Source organism: Oculina patagonica, chromosome 2, assembly GCF_052425735.1.
Source record: "Oculina patagonica isolate OP01 chromosome 2, crgOcupat, whole genome shotgun sequence".
Taxonomy (NCBI): domain Eukaryota; kingdom Metazoa; phylum Cnidaria; class Anthozoa; order Scleractinia; family Oculinidae; genus Oculina; species Oculina patagonica.
This window is the reverse complement of record NC_135759.1, coordinates 3,139,262-3,147,322: the sequence shown is the minus strand read 5'-3', so window position 1 is coordinate 3,147,322 and position 8,061 is coordinate 3,139,262. Positions and strand designations below refer to the sequence as shown.

The 8,061-nt window shown below is 40.2% G+C and overlaps 1 pseudogene across 1 annotated transcript; it reads right to left on the bottom strand.

The window, feature by feature from the left end:
- Window positions 1–179: 179 nt before the first annotated feature.
- LOC144642632 (methionine-R-sulfoxide reductase B1-A-like) lies at window positions 180–5,924 on the bottom strand (annotated as a pseudogene). The gene is made up of 3 exons (XR_013568752.1): window positions 5,829–5,924; window positions 3,845–4,008; window positions 180–1,840 (listed from the first exon to the last, which is right to left on the bottom strand). The product of XR_013568752.1 is annotated as a methionine-R-sulfoxide reductase B1-A-like (transcript).
- Between the last annotated feature and the right edge of the window lie 2,137 nt (window positions 5,925–8,061).

Sequence of the window (8,061 nt, the reverse complement as noted above, 5' to 3'; positions counted from 1 at the left end):
ACAACTTAACAAACAACAGCAACAATGTCCCCTAGCCCCCCAAAACAATAGCAACTGCTACACTAGAGGACCAGTAGAATTACAAGCTTACAAGAGCTGCTACACTAATGAAACGTAAGCTTATCCTGCAGGTTTTATTTGGGTAGGAATTAATTTAGGAAAAATGAATACTGAGCAAGTTAATTTTCTGATTAACCTTTAGTTTATTAGCATTTCGTTTGATATTACATTAAGTTGTAACAATCTTCCACATCTAGTCACCCTAAGAGTGTGGGTTTAAATCTAGACACATCATACTCTCAAACAGAATGCAATGTACTCATTGGTTAAACAACATGAAAAACAGTTAATAGATACAGTGTAAACAAAGCTGTAGCATCAATAAAAATAATTGACAGTCAGTAAAAAAAAGAGAAACTTTTATATATTGTGAGGAATATATGTTACATCATGTTCTATGAAAAAAGTTTCCTTAGCTAATTAACCTCATGCTAAATCACGATGACCTTTCATGTAAAAAAATCTACTTTACATGACAATGTTAATTAATTTGATTTTAATTTGACCTTTATGTTACAGGCACTTCACATTTAAGGGGTGGGTGCAATATGGCCCTAAGTGTATTTGATCTAACATGAAATTCTCCCTTAAATTTACAAGCATTCACAGGGCAAATTTGAAGGAGAATCTAGCAATTTATCAGAAGTTGCTTGGGGCATTATTCCAGGCATCCCTTTAATTATCATAATTACAAGTACCATAAAGGCCCTATGAAGCCTGTTTCTTTTCAAGACCTATTAATTATCCTTATCCTTAATTATAGAGAAAGGGCTTCTTTATGAGGTGCAGCTTAGAAAGGTTAATAAGTCAGCCAGTTGACACCCTTTTTTACCTTTTACACAAAAACAAAGGTGTGGGAGAAAGTTTAATATAATCTAATCATTGCTCTGTACTAACACATTTCCTAAAAAAGTCAAGTCAAATTCAAAAGTGTAGGGATAGGGGGATTGAGGGGGAAGCTCTAACAGAATGAGGATGTTGAGGAGAAGTTTGTTAGGAAGTGGGGTGGGGGGAGTTTAGAGATTTTACAGCCGCATTGTTTAGGCTGCAAAATGAAGTTAAATCTAAAGCTGGGAGACAACTGGATGAAAAACTCCTCTAACAACCAATTGAACTCAGCCTCAGTAAAAAATATAGCTTCATCAAACTTAGCAGTCCTTTGAATTTTCATTACTTAACAACTTCCCAAAATCGGCAGTTTGTACTTATTGCACATGATGCAGATTCTTATATGCACAAATGTATATCAAACACATTATATTGTACATACATGTACTAACAGTAAAAAGTTCCTTACAGTCAACTAGATTTTCCCTAGTCTAATTCTTGACAAATTTGGAATGACTAATTTTTCCCTATGACTGCCACGTAACCAACTGGCAGATGCTACCAAGCTAACCGCTCAAACTGGACTTTTTTTGGAGTCCAGCAAAAAGACCCAACCACTTCGCTATAAGGGCATACAGGATAGCTTATAACTTAAAATTAACTTAACAAGTTATTGATTTTGATTTTAACACATCGATAATTCTTTTTATAGGTTTAAAGATTCATTAATTTCATCATCATTAAACTAATTTTAAGCAGTCTTTCTTACATTTATATTCTATAAAATTTACTTTGCTCCATTTTGACTTGAGTTAGACTCACTGACTTGTTCGTCCTGCTTTGGAATGAACTGCAGCGAGTCGGAGAATATTCAAAACCTTGAAGATACACCATCAGGACTGTCTCTTAGGAATTCATGCCCCAAACCATTGCCACATTTTCCACATCTGACCTAAATAAAGCACAATAAAATCACAATTGTGAGCCTTCTAATAGCACTCCAATCCCAGGCAAAACCTGTATGGACAAAATTAATTGAGTTTTTTTTTTTCATTTTGTTTTTTGTTTCATTTGTTCGCTATGGTTACCCCAATGCCAATACCATACCTGAATAACAACACCCCCCCCCCCCCCCCCCCTCCTCCCCCTAATCAATGTTGCTGTTCCTTTTTGCTAAAAAATATGTTTGGTGAGAAAAGTTTGGCAAAAAACACATTTCATATAGGGGAGAGGGGGGAAGAAAGGCACTATGAATTGGGGAAGAATGAAATGTACTGTATTTCGTCAATTGTATTACCACAGACCTCTCAACCTCAAAGCACTGGAAATCTGGAGATTGAGGTCAAAAAATCTGGAGATTTCAGGAAAAACCGGGAGATTGATCAACTGACGGACAAAAATAACTAAAAGAGTCCTAAAACCAGGCGCTAATCAAATGACTTGCTACTCTGTTTACCGTGAGATCTCTGTTTCTCATCGTGAGATTGAAGTGAAAACCGTGAGTCTCACGACAAAATCGTGAGACTTGAGAGGTCTGTTAACAGTTTTGGCCAGGAATATTGTTGGCTTGCAGATAATTGTCATATTTTAATAGGGGCCATGATACATGTAGTTACTGTAACTCAGGGCCTTGTTGCACATGTACTCTGTATGTCCAGCCTTGTCCCGGATAGCTGAGTCAGAAAGAGCTAAAGTGTTTACATGTGAAAAAGTTGGCTCGCCCTCCAGGGTCACCCCACCTTAAAAGCATGTGATCCTCCACCCAAGGTCACCCTGCATCTCCCCCTCCCCCCCCCCCCACCACCACCACCACTAAGCTCCCTTACAAAGCCAACTTTACAATAGGCCATTTCTGAGTTACCCTTTGTCTCTGTTTCAAAACGAGTCTACATGCAAAACCATTTATATGAAAATGAGTTTCACCTACATGCCCATTTTCATGCAAATCAAACTCTTTTTTCATTGAATGGTTTTCGCACGTAGACTCCTTTTGAACTTGGAAATGGCCTATTGCTCATTTAAATGGATCACAGCTATTTATAAAGAAACATATGAAAAGCTCTGTCGCCCAAGGTGGCTTTGTATGGAAGGTAACCCTCCTGCCAGGGACATATAAACAGGCCCCCAGACTTAGGTTTAAGCCTGTTTACAAGCCCAAGGTGGCTAATGACCTGTTTACAAGCAGGAAGAGTGAGCCTAGATATAGTGCACTTGAAGTAAACCACTCTCACTGTGCCCTCTTCATTTGGGTATTAACTTTACAATCCCTGCAAACAGCCAATCAGAGGACTACATTTGACCTCGGAAATGAATTTTCCATATATCACAAAATCCAGTCTAATGCAGACTTTCGTTGTCTTTTAACGTTGTTGTTACAAGTTCATGTTACTTCAGAGGAGGCAGCATGGCTGAGTGATTTAGGGTTTTGGTGTTGTAATCCGGAGGTTCCAGGTTCAAGCCCTCCACCCTGCCACTAGCAAGATTTGTTTCTCGGTTGTCCTTATTTCAAATCCTTGGTCACGCTTTGTCAATAGCCAACTAGTCTGCTTCCTGCCAGTTGGGATTTTAACCTTGTTATGTTCATTTGAAATATTTGTTTGCTCTGTTTAAGTGGCATGCCTGAAAACTAGCTATCTTGAAGGTAAGTGCTTGACCACTATAAAAACAACATAAATACATTTTTTTACATTTTACTTCATGCTGTTTTTGTACTTGACCCTTACTCATTATGAAACAAAATTGTGCATTTTTTTTTGACAAGTACCTATACATATATAGCCAAGTTACTACTGGTAATAAATTGCCTGGTGTTAAGATAAATCAGATCAACAATTAGGAGACTGAGTTCTATTAAATGGAGGTTTGCTGCCTCACAAAATTATATAAATAATTCTCTACATCCATGTTATTTTTAAATACTTCTGACAGATGACATGTCCAATCACTGTACATGTACCTTATATGCTTTTGCCTTGCTGCTCTGTTGAGGTTCAGTTTCATCTACTTTAGACACACTATCAGCCCTGATGGTCTCGGTGAATGCCGGCCAAGGTGTGTGGTGCTTATACTTAGCTTTAGCACTGAACAGTTCGTGTCCACATTTTGGACAAACATAAATACCTGCAAATAACACAATTTCAGTGTATTAAAATTTAATATGACAAGAGCGATTAACAAAAGTTGTTCCTTTACAATTATTTAAGTACATTTATGATTTTTTATAACATTGGAAATCACATCAGAGGTTTTCCAAGGTTTTTTGAAAGGTAAACCACCATGAAACAATGTTGAAATTGTCTTAGAACTTATTTAAAGCGATTATTTCCTTTTCCTTTTCTCATTGTGCAATTTTGTACAATTATGTGATTGTGAAGAAATTATTCAACATGACACGAGCGTGGGACAAAGAAAAAATCTGAGTCCCCGACAGGAATCGAACCCATGGCCTCCCAGATACCGGTTGGGCGCTCTAACCAACTGAGCTACGAGAGACTCGTTGAGAGCTTAGGCCATTTACTAGGTTGATATGTGACACGCGTCCTGCACACTGCTAGGATCAGCAATGTCGAAACCATCAAATGTGTTGTAAATAATAAAGATGGTAAATTTCAAGCTCGGTGATAAATAGTGAAGAAATTATTCAACATGACACGAGCGTGGGACAAAGAAAAAATCTGAGTCCCCGACGGGAATCGAACCCATGGCCTCCCAGATACCGGTTGGGCGCTCTAACCAACTGAGCTACGAGAGACTCGTTGAGAACTTAGGCCATTTACTAGGTTGATATGTGACACGCGTCCTGCATACTGCTAGGATCAGCAATGTCGAAATCATCAAATGTGTCGTAAATAATAATGAATTATGCGAAAATGACAGTGCCATTTGAGGTTGATTGTGCGAAATCGCACCATTGCGTAATATCAGAAAGCCTTGAGAGGGTGGCAAAGGGAGGTGTCATGATCCCGTTAACGCACAACCTTTAAACAAATTCACACGCTTCACGTATACAGTTCTTGAAACAGCAGAATTAACAAATAATATGTCTTTTCTAGCTATTTTCACTCATCAAGGTGTAATTTTTGCTCTTTTTTCACACGCTACGGACTAATTTTTTCCTTTTTCGTTGTCATGTATAAACCCTTTGCTACCCTCACTGGACTCTAGATTGAGTCCAATGCATGTTCCCGCTTTGCCATGCAGGGCCAATTGTGATGTGCTTTTGGGCAGAACATTAAAAATTTGGCCAAATATTTTACATATTCATTACGAAAAAGCAACATTTTTAACCTTTCTTCAGCAAAAATGGTCCAAAAGCACAACCCCCTTATCAAAGCACATACCTATATAGCTTAGCAAACCCCACTCCTGGGGGATGACAATTGTTATTGTCTAGCCATGTGCAGGAAACACGCATGACTAAGCACTGACAGCATGATTATAACATCATGATTTAGCTCTGTTGATGATGCAAAATGACTCAGCACTTGCAAGTTTTACAAATACGTTCTTTCATACATCGGCTTTGGTGAACTTAGTTTGTGTGCTGTATCCTTAAATGAAAATGAGTTTCTTTGACTGAATTTGTAACTTAGTTCTACATGTAAGCTTATACAGCTTTATCAAAATAATAAGCTTATAAATTTTCCAACCCACTGGCATTTTGTTGCTCGAAATTCAAGAATCGCCCTTATTCATTTGAAAACATTCATTTCATGATCAAGTGGGATCGTCTTTTTATCAACCGAAAATTGTTTATAACCTAAAATTCGTTGGATAGAGAACTGCGTGACCTCAAAATTCGTAAAATAATTCCCGAACCCGAGAGGGTCAGGCACGAATTTGTGCTCCGGCTACAGTGTATTTTTTAAGCAATAGACTTTATCGTTTTAAAAACAAAAATAGGAAATAATGTTCAACAAGTGCAAATTCAAACTAATTACCCGCTTCAAAGTGGTTTCTGTATTTTTCGCTGGCGTCCCATGAGCAAAACGACATGACTGACGCTCCGGCGACCGCTCCGGCTCACTGCTTTGCTTCGAGCTCGATACTGCGCCCGCGATATCCAACATTCAGCCGTATCCCATTGCATCGTTTTTTCATTCATTTTACTTGAACCGAAACAGAGCCTCCTTTGGGGTCGCACAATCTTTCCTCCCCAACGAAAGGACGAAGCGGGAAAGCTGTAGATTGCGTACGGTAAGTTAATTTGTTTACTTGATTGTCTGTTTCTTGGCGTTATTTCGTTTTATATTTACTGCAAATATGTGCCATTTGTAATCTCAGCCATTAAGGGAGCACCTCTCATATAGGAAACACTGAGTCATAAGATGGTCCTGGTCACACACAAACACTACATTTGTAACAGGTCTACAGTAATGAAACACCTCCCATAAGGGAACACTGAGTCATGGTCCTGGTCACACACAAACACTACATTTGTAACCTACAGTAAAAGGGGACACCTCCCATAAGGGAACACTGAGTCATGGTCCTGGTCACACACAAACACTACATTTGTCACCTACAGTAAGGGGACACCTCCCATAAGGGAACACTGAGTCATGGTCCAGGTCACACACAAACACTACATTTGTAACCTACAGTAAGGGAACACCTCCCATAAGGGAACTCTGAGTCATTGTCCTGGTCACACACAAACACTACATTTGTAACCTACAGTAAGGGAACACCTCCCATAAGGGAACACTGAGTCATGGTCCTGGTCACACAAAAACACTACATTTGTAACCTACAGTAAGGGGACACCTCCCATAAGGGAACACTGAGTCATGGTCCAGGTCACACACAAACACTACATTTGTAACCTACAGTAAGGGGACACCTCCCATAAGGGAACACTGAGTCATGGTCCAGGTCACACACAAACACTACATTTGTAACCTACAGTAAGGGAACACCTCCCATAAGGGAACTCTGAGTCATTGTCCTGGTCACACACAAACACTACATTTGTAACCTACAGTAAGGGAACACCTCCCATAAGGGAACACTGAGTCATGGTCCTGGTCACACACAAACACTACATTTGTAACGTACAGTAAGGGAACACCTCCCATAAGGGAACTCTGAGTCATGGTCCTGGTCACACACACAAACACTACATTTGTAACCTACAGTGAGGGAACACCTCCCATAAGGGAACATTGAGTCATGGTCCTGGTCACACACAAACACTACATTTGTAACCTACAGTAAGGGGACACCTCCCATAAGGGAACACTGAGTCATGGTCCTGGTCACACACAAACACTACATTTGTAACCTACAGTAAGGGAACACCTCCCATAAGGGAACACTGAGTCATGGTCCTGGTCACACACAAACACTACATTTGTAACCTACAGTAAGGGAACACCTCCCATAAGGGAACTCTGAGTCATGGTCCTGGTCACACACACAAACACTACATTTGTAACCTACAGTGAGGGAACACCTCCCATAAGGGAACATTGAGTCATGGTCCTGGTCACACACAAACACTACATTTGTAACCTACAGTAAGGGGACACCTCCCATAAGGGAACACTGAGTCATGGTCCTGGTCACACACAAACACTACATTTGTAACCTACAGTAAGGGGACACCTCCCATAAGGGAACACTGAGTCATGGTCCTGGTCACACACAAACACTACATTTGTAACCTACAGTAAGGGGACACCTCCCATAAGGGAACACTGAGTCATGGTCCTGGTCACACACAAACACTACATTTGTAACCTACAGTAAGGGTACACCTCCCATAAGGGAACATTGAGTCATGGTCCTGGTCACACACAAACACTACATTTGTAACCTACAGTAAGGGGACACCTCCCATAAGGGAACACTGAGTCATGGTCCTGGTCACACACAAACACTACATTTGTAACCTACAGTAAGGGGACACCTCCCATAAGGGAACACTGAGTCATGGTCCTAGTCACACACAAACACTACATTTGTAACCTACAGTAAGGGAACACCTCCCATAAGGGAACACTGAGTCATGGTCCTGGTCACACACAAACACCTCATTTGTAACCTACAGTAAGGGGACACCTCCCATAAGGGAACACTGAGTCATGGTCCTGGTCACACACAAACACTACATTTGTAACCTACAGTAAGGGGACACCTCCCATAAGGGAACACTGAGTCATGGTCCTAGTC